Here is a 15335-nt window from a genome sequence, read left to right as displayed (position 1 = left end):
GCTGACAAGGTAAAGATTTATTGTAATAATACCAGATCCCTTCAAACACTCAAGTTCACACTCTCTGCACCATCAGGAAATATACAGTTTAAATAAGATTGTGGTATGGAAATGGCACATTCTACCAGTTCATACCTAATGCGAGCCAGAGCGGTCAGGAGGAAATGCTCAAATTCTTTCATTGCCTGTGGTAGGAGTGAAAATTTTCATTTTTTAATGAACAGTGGGTTATTATTAGACTTTTCTTGGACAAGCTGCCAGGAAACAACGTGAAAAAAATGAGTTGCCAGACAGAGAGGGGAATAAATTTGTATGTGCAGAAAAGGATGATGCAAGTAAATTTGGCAAGAGTCTATCACAGAAACTTGGGAAAGCCTAACTTTTTCTATACGGAACTGAAATGTTTCACACTTAATCTGTTATCTTACTGCTCTTCATTTATTAATAAATGTGACCCTGCACAATGTTTTTAACATTTTTAAGTACATAATTCCAATCCTTCATTGTATGTTAAGTGGAATAGTTATGTCTATGACATTATAATTTACATCTGTAACATCTAACACATTGACTGCCACAAAGCCACCACAGAGCCAGCAGTATGAGTTAATTGCCTTATTTTATATTAACACTTACTTTTAATTTTTTTTAATGGAAAATGAACACAGACAACATCATGAAATTCTGATTGTATGCTGTTCATATTAATGTCCATCTATAGAAAAATTAGTGGCTTTCTGATTTTATTTTTATGTTAATTCCTCACTTTCAGTTTTACAAATGTTATGTCCATATGGATAGAAATTTAAAAATTTTCCACCGAAATCTCCCTCACATCCTGTTGTCAGCACTTGGTCAGTGAAACTAATTTAATATTTAAGTTCTGAAAAATCGAGTGGCAGAACAAACAGCAGCAATGGCTAACATTTTACAACAAAAAAGGAAAATGCTTCTTTTGGTACACTGCAGTGAAATACACATGTACAGTTCAGTAATCTCTTCAATTTGAAAAAAACTGATTTTGGGTCATAATTATGAAATTACAATACGTTTAAAAGTTATGCAAGTGTACAGAGGAATTTTAATACTTTCTGGAGTGAATGTTAAATAAGTATCTCGTTAGCTGGTAAATTTTGCTACAAAATCACAAGACACATTAGTAGGCATCTGCTGAATTAGCCTCAGCTGTACTTGTGCAGGAAATGTAGGTGAATACAGCTTAGCACTGAACTCTTTACTCAGTATCTGGGCAAATATCATATGAAGAAACAAACTCCTCTGTGAGAAAAGTCACCCAAAGCTAAAACCAAAAAACGTACTCACGAAGAATAATTTGAACTTAGAGAAAGTGGAACCACAGCATACTTAAAACTTATGTTCAAAATTCAGACAGTATGAGTGAAACAAACAACAATTTTGACTGTAATCCCTAAATGCAGCCAAATTGCTTTGTTCTTGTTAGATCGATGCAAGCTGTTTCTGTGTATTATCCACTGAGCAGTTCCACTGAAAAGTTTTAAGTTTGGAAGAAGAACTAATATAGTTTGAAGAACATACATTACAGCCATGAAACGCTGCAGCATTTATTTCCTGCAAGCCCACACTGGGCAAACGTACACATCACCATTATCAAAGAAGAAGCGAAAAAAAAGAACTGGTTTGAATGACACAAAATTACATAAAGCTCTAGGCTGATGACAGACACTACAAATAATAGCAAGAGACTATTTTCTTGAGATGTTTGCAATAGCACGTAGGACACTAACTTATCGCACAGCAACAGCCACAATTTTTTATAGTCCTTAAATTAATTTCATTTATAATGCACAAAGATGGCACTGGAAGAATTAACAAGCTAAATTTCACCCATTACACAAGCAAATAGTAATGAAGTAACTCATATGAGCAAAAATCTTACTGCTTTCATTAGGCACTTCTACTTTATATCATTCTTATATCCTTTAATTTTCATAAGTTAATTTTAGATAGATAAGCTAAACTTCTTTGACTTGTTTGTGTGTAATGTTGATTTTAGACAATCGAATCAATCATCTGCATCCTTTACTTACTACCAATGTAACAGGATCAAGAAGATTCTTTTTTCACATTGTATCACAACATTTACATGCAACACATCTTCCGAAAAACGAATTTCGGAAACCTTTTTTCGCTGTCACGTTTACATGTTAAGATCGAAGCGGACTTGCTAGCCCAGTTAAATATGACACCTGGAAAATAGCTGTTATAGTTTCTGATTTATTCAGCACAATCTGTTTCTCTTCAATTAGACGAGGTGTAAAAAGCTTAAATCCAATATTTCTAATAACCGTTCAGTGTACGAAATGCCACTCTGTCCAGATTAGCCAAAAATTTTTAACAAGACAAAATCTGACAGCCTGAGCACGGTTGCGTTTACATGAGATCGAAAATCGATAGCGTAATTGGAAAACCGCCAACTAGAAATGGATTTCCGGAATCGATTTTGAAGTGTTTACATTACCAACCAAAAGCGGTATTGGGAAAGACGTTTATAAAATCCTGTTTTGGGAGACTGCCACAGTCTTCCCCCAGTGCTCAACCGGCAACGTTTCTCGATGGAGAAAGCAACAACAACTACTTTAGGATTCAGCCTCATAACCCTGTTCAACACATTTAAGGATATCTTTTCAAAGCTCTGAGATGCGACTGATGCCCTAACAAAAATTATGATTATTGCTGAAGGAGCAATGACATGCTTTGATGGATCCCCCTAGGTCCAAAAGAATAAAAATAGCAACATGGAACGCCAACAGGGTTAAAACCAAGAAAATCGTTTTGGAAGACTATATAGAACAGCATGCCATCGATATTATGCGTCTAACAGAAACACATCTGAAGCCCGACGACCGATTCGCCGTCAGAAATTCAACGGGACGACCACGTCGACCGCCCAGGTGGAGGGACAGCGGTTTTGTTTAAGGGCAGAAGGTGCTTCCACTCCTTGGAACTTCCGCAGACTCAGACTATCAAGGCTTTGGGTGTAGAAATTAGAATTGGCCAAAACCTTTGGTAAATTATTTCAGCCTACCATCCCCCATCCCGCTTGACGTATCACTACACAAGACCTACAGGCACCCCGCTTGACGTATCACTACACAAGACCTACAGGCACTGTTTAGGGTTGGCAGTGGTGTATTGGTGGGAGGAGACCTAAATTCGAAACATAGAGCCTCTGCCTGCTGTCCCAAGAACGCAAATGGCAGGAATTTGTGGGGGTTCATCTAGGGGCGCGCCACCATTAGTGTCATTGCGCCAGATGAGCCCAAGCACATTTCTGGAAAAGCGGACAGAAATTCATAAATTTTAGATACATTTGTAGTGAAAAACTTGGATCTCGATGCGGCAGCCACAGTGTTCTACGAGCTGGACTCTGACCACAGTCCTGTTGTGCTGTATGTCGCCAGTGTCGAAGACGATGCCGGGAGGATGGCAAATACACATGTATTCACAAACTGGGACAGATATACCTACCTGGTGGGAAAGCAAATGGAGGAAATTCCCCCACTTCAGACGGAAGGAGACGTGGACGAAGCCATTGAGAAATTCACTGGATTCCTCCATGCATGTACTCGTGCTACTAGCGTCAAGATAACCACTGAACCTGACGCCAGGGACCTGCCCCCTGACATCTGGGACCTCCTAGTCGCCAAACACAGGAGGCGTAGGCTGAGGCAACGCCACCGCCTGCTGCAGAGTCTAGAGGACCAGGTGAGACAAGGATTACAAGAGCACAGCAGCCGCTGCTGGGAGGAGAAACTAAGACCCCGCCGAAGTAGACATATCTGGAAAATAACCTGGAAAATAACCTGGCTGTGGAAAGGTCCCACCAGAGAAAACAAGCCACTCCACAGAGAGAACGGTCTTGCAAATGACGAGCAAGAAATCGTGGTATAATGGCAGAATCATTGGAGTCACAATTCCAAACTCATGTCATCCACGATGCCGTTAACGATAGGAAGGAGAGAATAGTTATTGGATGAGTGACTCAGATAATAAATAAGTGGCAAATGACAGAATTCATGCCCGTTAACGAGCTGACAATATGTGCACTCATCAAGTGGCAGGGTAATCACGAAGGTCCTGGCCCAGACTGCGTCCACTCCCCACTTCTAAAACTCCTTCCCCCTCCCGCCATATCCTACCTAGCAAGCGTTTACAACGCCTGCTTGAAACTACTTACTTTCCCTCAGCGTGAAAACTGCAAGGCCATCACCCTACCCAAACCTAATAAAAACCTGATCCTTCCCAAAAGCTACAGACCTATTTTTCTCCTAACTGGCCTGAGTAAAATCCTCGAATTAATAATCCTTTCACTCCTATGTGTAATGACACATTACAATGCAGAGAGATACAATACTTTAAATTCTGCACCAAAGATTATATTGAGAGGAATGTAGAAAATAATCTCTGTAATGTCCATATTTGATTCACTTTTGGTTTGTACTCCAAGAAGGAGTAAAACTCTCACTTGTTACCTTGTATGGAATGGACGTAAATTTTGGTGTGTGCTGAAAGGCAGCCATCTTGTTAGTATTTATGATTTGTGCGATGAACATAGCAAATCTTATTGTCTTGTGAATAAAAAGAAACTGAAAAGTATCCAACTTTCATGAGATTTATTTAAAGTGACGTAGCATTGTATTCCTTTGTCTCCACCATCTTCGTGAAGGAAACCGATGCCGACTTAGGAAAGTACACAAGGTCAACAAAGAGAAGAACATCGATGGCGACTAATGAATTAGTATCGTGGGAGAAGGACTAATTCTACGTTTACGCTGAGAACCCTGAATAAATCAACAATGATGCAGAATTCAAAAATATTCTTAATCGGAATTGTAAATTATATTAACGGCGAATTTCACGCAACACTGAGTTTGTCTGCATTCAAGCCAGTCAATACAGTCCATAAAAAAGTCTTTAAAAAATTCTAAAGTTAAAGTTCCATATCCCTATTTTTTCCTTTCAAAAACTCAATAAATTAATTTTTTTTGCTTATTTCGCCACATTTATCAGTTCCTGACTGAAAACAATATCCGTATGCTTCAACAGTTTGAATTCGGTGCTGAGCATTCCACTATCCAACAATCCCTACACTTGGTGAAACACATTTGTCTGGTGAGGGCAAGGAGAGAAGCAACAGGAACAGTGTTCCTGGACATAGAAAAAGCATTTGACCACGCTTGGCATGATGGCCTCAGGGCCGGCCTTAGCCATCCAGGTGCCCCGGGCGAGTCGTCCAGTTGGCGCCCTTTATTGTATAAATAGCGAACCTGGCAGTGCTTTGCAACACGGTATTTGACTGTTTTCTAGAAATCGTCTTAAGTGGTTAATGGCGTCATCTTGTGATCATAACATGGTTTTTTCCATCGTAAATTTGAGTATTTTATTTTTTTAAATGGAAATGAAATCCAAATAATCTGAAAGCCCGCTGAGACGCTCCATGTGAGTCTTGTGTAGCCTGTGACATCAGTCCAGCATGCTGCTGTCGCTGCCATAACAGTCAGTATAGCAGTGATATATTGTTTGGGCATTCACGTTTTGGGAAATTGTCTAAAAATATTGCGTAGTACTGCACTGTACATCTACAACAACTCCAGAAAATTGTTTTTGCGTGTTCCAAACAAAGAAAAGATGCGTAAAATGTGGTTGAAACAGGCTCGTATATCCCAAATATTTCTTTTCTTTTCTGAAGTACCCCTGTACTAAAGCGAACAAAACAAAACAAAAATTATTCAAATTGGTCAAGCCATTTCTTTGTTTTGGTGAGACTAACACACAACAATTGATTTTTATATATAGGAGGTAATATGTATAACGAAAAAACACTAATTTTGAATTGGGTACCATATTTTTATTGAATTTAATATAACTGTAAGCCATAAACCTATATTTCCTTCAGTCATCTGAACACAAAACATATTACGCCTAATGAAAAACAATTATAAACGACTAAAATTTTACTTTTCTCGCTTTTCTGTCGGCAAAGTCTCTGATCAGATTAGCAAAGTCCAGGTTTTCTGCAACTTCATTTTCAATGGACAGTGAGGCCAATCTGGTTAGTCTTGTTTGAGACATTGTAGACCGCAAGTACGTTTTTATCAACTTCAGTTTGGAAAAACTGTGTTCGCCGCTTGCGACAGTCACTGGTATTGTTAGCAAAATACGTAACATTATCCAGATGTTGGGATATAACTCTTGAAGATTATGCTTTTTTATGAAGTTTAAGGCTTCAATAGGCATTGCCTGGCTGTCTTCGAGATAGTGTTGCAGGCCTAAAATTTCGTCGCACAGCAAATTTCCATCAATATCTGACTTCATGTTGACAGTTAACTTTTCTTGTAATTTAGAACAGCATTGTGTTAGTTCTTCTTTATTTTGATTTTTTTTAATGTCAAACAAGAAACTCCACGTCGCAGAAAATTCTTGCATCTGTTCAAATCTTTCTTTCATGGATATGTGCACGGTGTCCAACAGTGCATTGAAAAACTCTACTTTAAACTTCTTTTTTGGGTCAGTTATTTGATCATCAACAGCCTCTTCACCCGGCCTGCGTTTAATACGTCTTAATCGCATTTGTGGTTTAAATAATGGCTGCGTATCAAGATCCGAAGCCAGTTCAGTTACTGTTACAATAGCTTGTTCAAAACCTGTTTGTCTATATGTTTCCAAATAAGAGCAACATTTGTCAAGGATTCCCATAAACTCGACAAAGTTGATTGTGGGTGACTGATTTGCTTTACTCACAACGTTAATTTGAAACAGAACATCATACCATGTCACGAGAGAAACAATGAAGCTGAAGTATTTTAATTGTCCTCCTAGTGTTGTCGCTTCGTGTGACACCGCAGCATCGCTTTGTTCAGTAGCATCGGCCAAGGAAGCCAAAGCGTCATGCATTTCGCATAATTGATAACGAACCGCTTTGACGCTATCAATTCGAGCTTCCCAGCGTGTGTCACTTACATTTTTCAGGGTGTATATCTTCAAATGGTCGGTCAAAATTTTCCATCTATTTACCGATCCAGCAAATAGATTAAACATTTTTTGTAACATTCCGAACAGTGTCACGGATTTTACTGATGATTTTGCCGCATCACACAATACCAAATTATAACTATGGCATCCACATGGCACAAAAAAAGCTAGTGGATTTAACTTCTTAATTCTGTTCTGGACGCCTTTATTTTTCCCCTTCATGTTCGCGCCGTTATCGTAGCCCTGTCCTCTGCAGTCATTAATGTTAAGGTCAAGATCACTCAATGTTTTTAAAATGCTTTCTGTGAGGCCTTCACCGGTTGTATCATCTATTTGCAGAAATGAGATGAAATGTTCTTTTACACTTACGCCATCCTCTGTTATGTCGGCGCATCTTAAAGTTATCGAAAGTTGTTCTTTGTGGCTTATATCTGGAGTACAGTCAGCTATGATTGCATAATACTTTGAACCCTTTATGCGGGATACGACCGTAGACATAACGTGTGATGCCATGAGTTCTATTAATTCATTTTGTATATTTTTGCCACAATAATGGTCAGCCAAATCACCATTCAATGCCTGTCTGACGTGCTCTTCCATGATTGGATGAACCTTTGCCAATAACTGTACAAGACCTAAGAATTTTCCATTATTTGGGGTAAATAATTTATCTGATAACCCTCTGAATGCCATATTATTTTCAGCCAAATACAAAGTAATGTACATCAGTCTTTGAAGCACATTGCTCCATCATAAACTTTCTTTAGAAATTAGCTTTTGTTCTTCCTTGTCAATAGTTAATCCAGCTTTAAACCTGATTTCAGCTTCAGTCCATTGAGTAAATGCTTTTTTGTGGTTAGGACTATTTTCATGCAGTTTCAGAGCTTCACTTAAATGTTTCCAATTTCTGAAACCCACAGTGGTAGTCAAATTAGTAGTTGACTTTAAATCAAACAGTCGACAACAAAAGCAAAAGACACTGTCGTTTGATACAGAATAAACTAGCCACCGTCGTCTGATAGTTTCCTCGTTTGATAGTTTTCTTGTGTAATGAGTTGAAGAGAAATGACGCCCATTTTCATCTTTTGGAAAGTTATTTAGACGTACTTGTGAGGGTCCACATATTATAATGCGATCTATATCTCTAGCATTAAGTACTTTTGACCACGTACCTACATCAGAAACATTGTATTCTTTTATTTCAAGAACGTTGATACTTTCATCGACCACAGATGTCATGTGTTGATTTTGACTTGGAGAAATATCAGAGGATTCATGCAAAGATGTACTGTGCTGGTCAATTTGATCACCTTCAATAGGTGATTGTATATTTTTTGTGTATAATTGTTCACAGTCTGAAGAAATATTTGCTGATACATGGACTTTTGATTCAATATCTGAAGTATTTGCCTTAGAATTTCCTTTAAGGTACTTATAAATATTCATGTGCTTTTTAGTTTCTTCAAGAACTTTTTCTTTTTCAGCTTTTCTTTTCCGATTTTCTGAACCAGAAAGCTTTTTTTTAATCATTTCCTTCTCTTCTGGCATGATTTAATAATTTGACAAATTATTGCTTGGACACTGCTCTATTTCGCGACCACAATATTCGATCTATAACAAATAAAGAAATTCACCTATCAGTAGACGTAACTAGAAAAAACCCTGAACTGAAAGATAAAAATGTTTCTCGCACCTACCAGAAAATTAAAATGTTGACACAGTCACGACACTCGTTTCACTCACAATTATTCAGCCACGAAAACATGACCGCTGCCTCCGACTCTTACTGACAATTACTGACATGCGGGTGCAAATCGTAGCGCTGCCAACATGTGCAGTCTAACAAACATTGTGTGGCGCTGTATTATTTCAGTAAGTTAGGGGAGAATTCTCTATGAATGCAGTGCACGCATTGCGTGATCTATTAAGTAATGTACATGAGTCATTAAGTCACAAATATTCGATATAAATACATTCATATTAATTAAATCACAATGTAATGTATATTTCACAGTCTGTATTTTCTTTTATTTGGAGCGATCGGTAGTTTCTGTTGTAAACGAGAGATGGTGCGGCTGCATGGGCTCTTCCTTGTTGCAGTTCTTGATACAAATAAGAGAGGCGCTTTGGTAGAGCCCGTGCTAGCCCGCGTCAAACATGGATGGTTGCAGACAATACGAAGATTGCATTCAGCACGATTTCTCTTCTGCTACCCCGAATTCATCGCGCATTCGTGAGATTAGCGACGTATGTTGAATGAGACTGAATAATATTTTAGTTTCGCGAAATGGGTGATTGTAAATTGTAATTTTTTTTTTACATGCGTTTAGTACGTGGCGCCCCCTGGGCCCCGGCGCCCTGGGCGACCGCCCGAGTCGCCCCACCCTAAAGCCGGCGCTGAACACAGCAAAAAAAATTTAGCCGAACTGGTCCAGGCGTTCTCGAGTTTTACGCTTATCAACACATTTGGCAATTAATTTTTATTTATATAGATAAGAAGCCCGAAATATACGCGTAAAGGAAGAATATACAAATAAAACCAATATTTTTTTTACCTGAAATTAATACACATGTATATAATGTTGGGGTTTGTCTTTTGGTGCTCAGGTAAAATAAAAACTTTTGATTAACGTTCATAATACGACAATGACGCGCGCAGACTAAACGGCTGCGTAGCGCAGCTCAGCAGTAATATGGGCAGGCAAGCAAGTTTCCCGCAGCCTGCCCGGGTTGAGTTCTGCTTGGCTTGGCTGGGAGTGAAGCAGCCTGCCCGTTCTGTTGACAACGAGCGGCGGCCTGCCCGCCTGGCCACCGGGCAAGCATGAGCGGGTTAAAAGCGGGACATGTACACCTCTAATTGTAGCCTATCGCGATTGCGGTTTATCGTATCGCGACATTCCTGCTCGCGTTGCTCGAGATCCAATGACTGTTAGCAGAATATGGAATCGGTGGGTTCAGGAGGTAATACGGAACGCCGTGCTGGATCCCAACGGCCTCGTATCACTAGCAGTAGAGATGACAGGCATCTTATCCGCATTGCTGTAACGGATCGTGCAGCCACGTGTCGATCCCTGAGTCAACATATGGGGACGTTTGGAAGACAACAACCATCTGCACGAACAGTTCGACGACGTTTGCAGCAGCATGGGCTATCAGCTCGGAGACCATGGCTGCGGTTAACCTTGATGCTGCATCACAGACAGGAGCTCCTGCGATGGTTCCTACATTTCAGCAGGATAATGCACGACCGCATGTTGCAGGTCCTGTACTGGCCTTTCTGGATACAGAAAATGTTCCACTGCTGCCCTGGGCAGCACATTCTCCAGATCTCTCACTAATTGAAAACGTCTGGTCAATGGTGGTCGAGCAACTGGCTCATGACGATACGTCAGTCACTACTCTTGATGAACTGTGGTATCGTGTTGAAGCTGCATGGGCAGCTGTACCTGTACACACCATCCAAGCTCTGTTTGACTCAATGCCCAGGCGTATCAAGGCCGTTATTACAGCCAGAGGTGGTTGTTCTGGGTACTGATTTTTCAGGATCTATGCACCCAAATTGCGTGAAAATGTAATCACATGTCAGTTCTAGTATAATATATTTGTCCAATGAATACCCGTTTATCATCTGCATTTCTTCTTGGTGTAGCAATTTTAAGGGCCGGTGGTGTATTAGCGGAATACAGTTCACGTCCACTTAAGTTGGCAAAAACTGAAGAGCACTCGTGCAATTTTCGTGTACGTCATTTCACATTTATTTAGTTGTCGTCTGCAAGAAACAGCGTGTCAAACATGAGTGATAAGCGTTCCATATCGCAAAACTTTTCGCTTGAGGACACTTTGAGGCTGTTAGGTACTGTAATTGAGCTCAAGAGTATAGTAAAAAACACGAAAACTGCTGCTGTCTCATTCAATGAAAATATTAATGCAAAACATTTAACTAATTTGATAGGGTGCTTATATGTGTAACGATTTATTTTTAAATTAGTTAATTGATCTGGTATTTGATATTTGACTGTAAGAGATTTTACTAGATTTCCGAATAATGTGAAGGAAAAAAAGATGCAACAGTTTCCATTCACAAACAACTCCACATAAATCGACTGAGCAGCTACAATAGATGTACGATTATTATTTTTCTTAAAGAAACATGAAAATTTAAGCACAGAAAAGGCAGCAGTAGCTACAGATTTGTAGCGCACATGTGGAATGAAGTTCCAAATTGCGTACAATAAAATACGCGATTGACGAAGTTGTCGGCAGGAGGACGCCACAGTCAGTTTGATCCAGATCCAACATTTCTACACTCTAATATTCCATCAAATGTAGCTGCATGGTAGGTGGCGGATTGTAACTAGACACGTAAATAGAAGCAACTATGAAATGCGGTCTGCTTTATGAAATAGTTGGTCTTTTCAGTCTCTCCAAAAAACTGGGAAATTGATTTGACTTAAAATTCTGAGAGGTGTTACTGGCTAATTTGACTTGTCAAATCATCTTTAGCAGCTGTATGTAATCCGGGAGGGGAAGGGGATGGAACTGGAGGTGTGATACCTTCCCTGTGTTCCTCTTCCTCTTCTTGTCATCTCAGCTTAGAAGTGTCAGTTTTGTTTTCAGTATAAAAACAGTTGTTCTCAAATGTGAAAGAATTAGTAGAATTGCAGATTGTGCTTCTTCAAAAGTCCCTTGACAAGAACCAGAGAAGGAAGAAAAAACTGTATTGGTTAAAAAAGATCATAAAGCTCAAAATTGTTTTCAGAATAAATAGAAATTAATCCATACACATGTGGTTCTTTTCTTTTAATTACATCAGCGAACTGAAATAATGAAAAACGTCTCTTGTGCATGTTGTCCAGAGTCATACACATCCTTCTAATAGTCGTGCTGGTTGTCTCCTTGCCAACACCAATTAAGTCTCCAATGGACAGAAAAAAATCGCCAGAAGCAAAATACACTGAAGAGTCAAAGAAACTGGTACACCTGCCTGAAATTGTGTAGGATCCCCGTGAGCATGCAGAAGTGACACAACACGACGTGGCATGCACTCGACTAATGTCTGAAGTAGTGCTGGAGGGAATTGACACCATGAATCCTGCAGGGCTGTTCATGAATCCGTAAGAGTACGAAGGGGTGGAGATCTCGTCTGGAGCTTGGTGGCCAGCGGAAGTGTTTAAGCACAGAAAAGTGTTCCTGGAGCCACTCTGTAGCAATTCTGGATGTATGGGGTGTAGCATTGTCCTGCTGGAATTGCCCAAGTCCGTTGGAATGCACATGGACACGAATGAATACAGGTGATCAGACAGGATGCTTGCATACATTTCACCTGTCAGAATCGTATCTAGATGTATCAGCGGTCCCATATCATTCAAACTGGAGACGCCCCACACCATTACAGAGCCTCCACCAGCTTGAACAGCCCCTTGTTGACATGCAGGGTCCATGGATTCATGATGTCTCCATACCTGTACATGTCCATCTGCTCGACACAATCTGAAATGAGACTCGTCTGACCAGCCAACACTTTTCCAGTCACCAACAGTTCAATGTTGGTGTTGACAGGTCCAGACGAGGCGTAAAGTTTTGTGTCGTGCAGTCACATGAGTGGCTCCGAAAGGCCGTATCAATGATAATTCGTTGAATGATTCACACTCTGACACTTGGCCCAGAATTGAAATCTGCAGCAATTTGCGGAAGAGTTGCACCTCTGTCACACTGAACGATTCTCTTCAATCGCCTTTGGTCTCGTTCTTGCAGGATCTTTTTTCTGGCCGCAGCGATGTCGGAGTTTTGATGTTTTACCAGATCCCTGATATTAATGGTACGCTCGTGAAATAGTCGTATGGGAAAATCCCCATTTCATCGCTATCCCAGAGATGCTTTTTCCCACCGCTTGTGCGCCGACTTTAAAAAACACCTCGTTCAAACTCACTTAAATCTTGATAACCTGCCATTAGAGCAGGAGTAACCGATCTAACAACTGCTCCAGACACTTGTTGTCTTATATAGGCGTCGCCGACCACAGTGCCGTATTCCGCCTATCTGCATATCTCTGTATTTGAATACGCGTGCCTATACCAGTTTCTTTCGCACTTCGGTGTATTAGAGTGTCTGTAGTAGCTGGATCATCGCTGGCACAGAGTCGTTTCTGAAAGAAAGAAAAGAATGACATGAAACAATACAAGAAAAATTTAAAAACATCATTTGCCAGCCACTCGTTATGGTTATGTAGATTCAATAACTAAATATTCCTAATAGCTGGATAAAACGTACCAATGTTCTTCTAATACAGAGATAATTACTTTATGATAAATATGGTTGTGGTTACGTGGATAATACTAGTAACTGAAAATACAACAGCTATCTGCTAAGCTTTCTTAAAAAGAATTGTTTTCCTGTTAATTTTACTGTGTTAAGCGTAACATGAGTTAACGCAAATAATTTACATGTTTATTGGAATAATGCTAGATGATGGACAATTTTGTTGCTCTGAAGCATTCACTAAAATATGGAAAGTTATTGTCCCAATAGGAGATAAGAGTGAAAAATATTTTCTGCTACAGATTTGGCTGAGTTAATTTACATTACCTCCAATTGGGTACACTTTGACATAAAGGAGAACCCTGAAACTATCGTGATATTCAAGGAAAGTTAAAGACGTCCAGGCACTCCTTCCAGATGCTACAATATACACATTTAATAACTAGATTCCGGTTCTGCTCTTGTAACATAAAAATATAACTATTATTTTATGATAAATATGGGCTAACTTATATGGCTAATACTAATAACTGATAAACTCAGCCTGAGTAAGAACAAGTAGTTCACTGGTTTCAGTGAATAATGTTAGGTGGGAGTCAACGTTCTTGCCTTGAACCATGAATGCACCAATAATTCTAATATTTTCACTAAAAGGCGAAAAGTTGTTCTGATTCTGCTGTGGTATTTACAAAACGGGGCATTCCCAATACAAAACAGAGTGGAACAATATTTTCTGCTATTGATGAAATTGGGACACTACTGTTTCGCAACACGAAAAACCGATTTTTCGTCAAAAACAGAAAAGGTTCTTATTACAAATAGTACACATAACTGATGTTTTCCGATTTGGTTAAGTCTGTTGTGGCAATGTCTGCTAAATAAAACGGAACAGTCCTTTTCGCTACTGCTGCAGTTGTAACAAACGCCAATAAACAAGACTATTTTTGCACGAATCGTGATGTTAATGTGACCGACTTACATAAATAACACGCCTGAGTACTGAAGTCAAATGCATATTTCTACAAATAAACAGTATCATTTAAGGAGGCACAGAAATAGCCTCACCTTTGCGTCATATGTTCCAGATTCTCATGTACAATGTACACAAAATCTGGATATAAATTTGGAATTGGCGTCGTCTCTATTTCTTTTCCTTCATCATTCTCATGGACAGTGCAGGCAAAATTTCGTCTACACTACCTGTTCTGCCACTATTCCTGCCATCTTGAAAAATTATTCCCCGGTTATGTTCGCTAACAGGCCACAAATCGGTGATAAAGTTGTCTCGAATTTTTTCTCTGGTTAGACGTTATTTGGGGGTGCCTACAACGCGTTTCTCGCACTATTCCGAGAATAGAGCTTAACTGGCTGCTTACCCGAGATTGTACAACTGGCCCTTAATTTGATTAAAAATGTCTTGCACTCTACAGTTTTACCTCCGAGATAGTTTTTTTCCACTGTTACAAAGACAGATAGCGCCAGTCGACGAAATTAAACTCTTTGTAAAAATTATCGTTACAACTGCTTCCCTGCACACGGCTGGTAGCTCCGTTGGTAGAGCGGTGGATGATCGAATATTGAAAGACGAAATCCATAGGTCACTTGTTCGAATCTACTCTGCAACAATACTTTAACTTATTTACAAAACAAATCGACAGTCCTTTCAATATGAAAACCAAATCGCAATTACAAAACTTCACCACACCGATTAGTAACAGACTATTATTTTGTTTTCCTTGGCATTTACATGCGCTTGCCCTTGCAATAGCTGTTCACACATGTCATCTTCAAGGAGGTATTTTCTAGTTAATGAAACCACACACTTTTCACTTTATTACAAACAATGGTTTTTTTTTTATCGGCATGCAAAACTTCATCGTCTTTGTGATAAACCTTTTGTATTTCTTTTATGTTTTCATCTTCTTTAAAGGCAAAGAGAAAAGATGAAGCGTTAGCCCATCATAGAGCCTATGCCTACCGTCAGGTATTTTTGATTTTCAGTTGTTAAAAAACAGAGGAGATTTTCTTGTACCAGTATGAGGAAGGGAGGATTCGCGTTCAGC

Source organism: Schistocerca americana, chromosome 1 (genome assembly GCF_021461395.2).
Source record: "Schistocerca americana isolate TAMUIC-IGC-003095 chromosome 1, iqSchAmer2.1, whole genome shotgun sequence".
In the NCBI taxonomy this organism is placed as follows: Eukaryota; Metazoa; Arthropoda; class Insecta; order Orthoptera; family Acrididae; genus Schistocerca; species Schistocerca americana.
The sequence above is the reverse complement of the archived record's forward strand: the minus strand, read 5'-3'. Positions refer to the sequence as shown.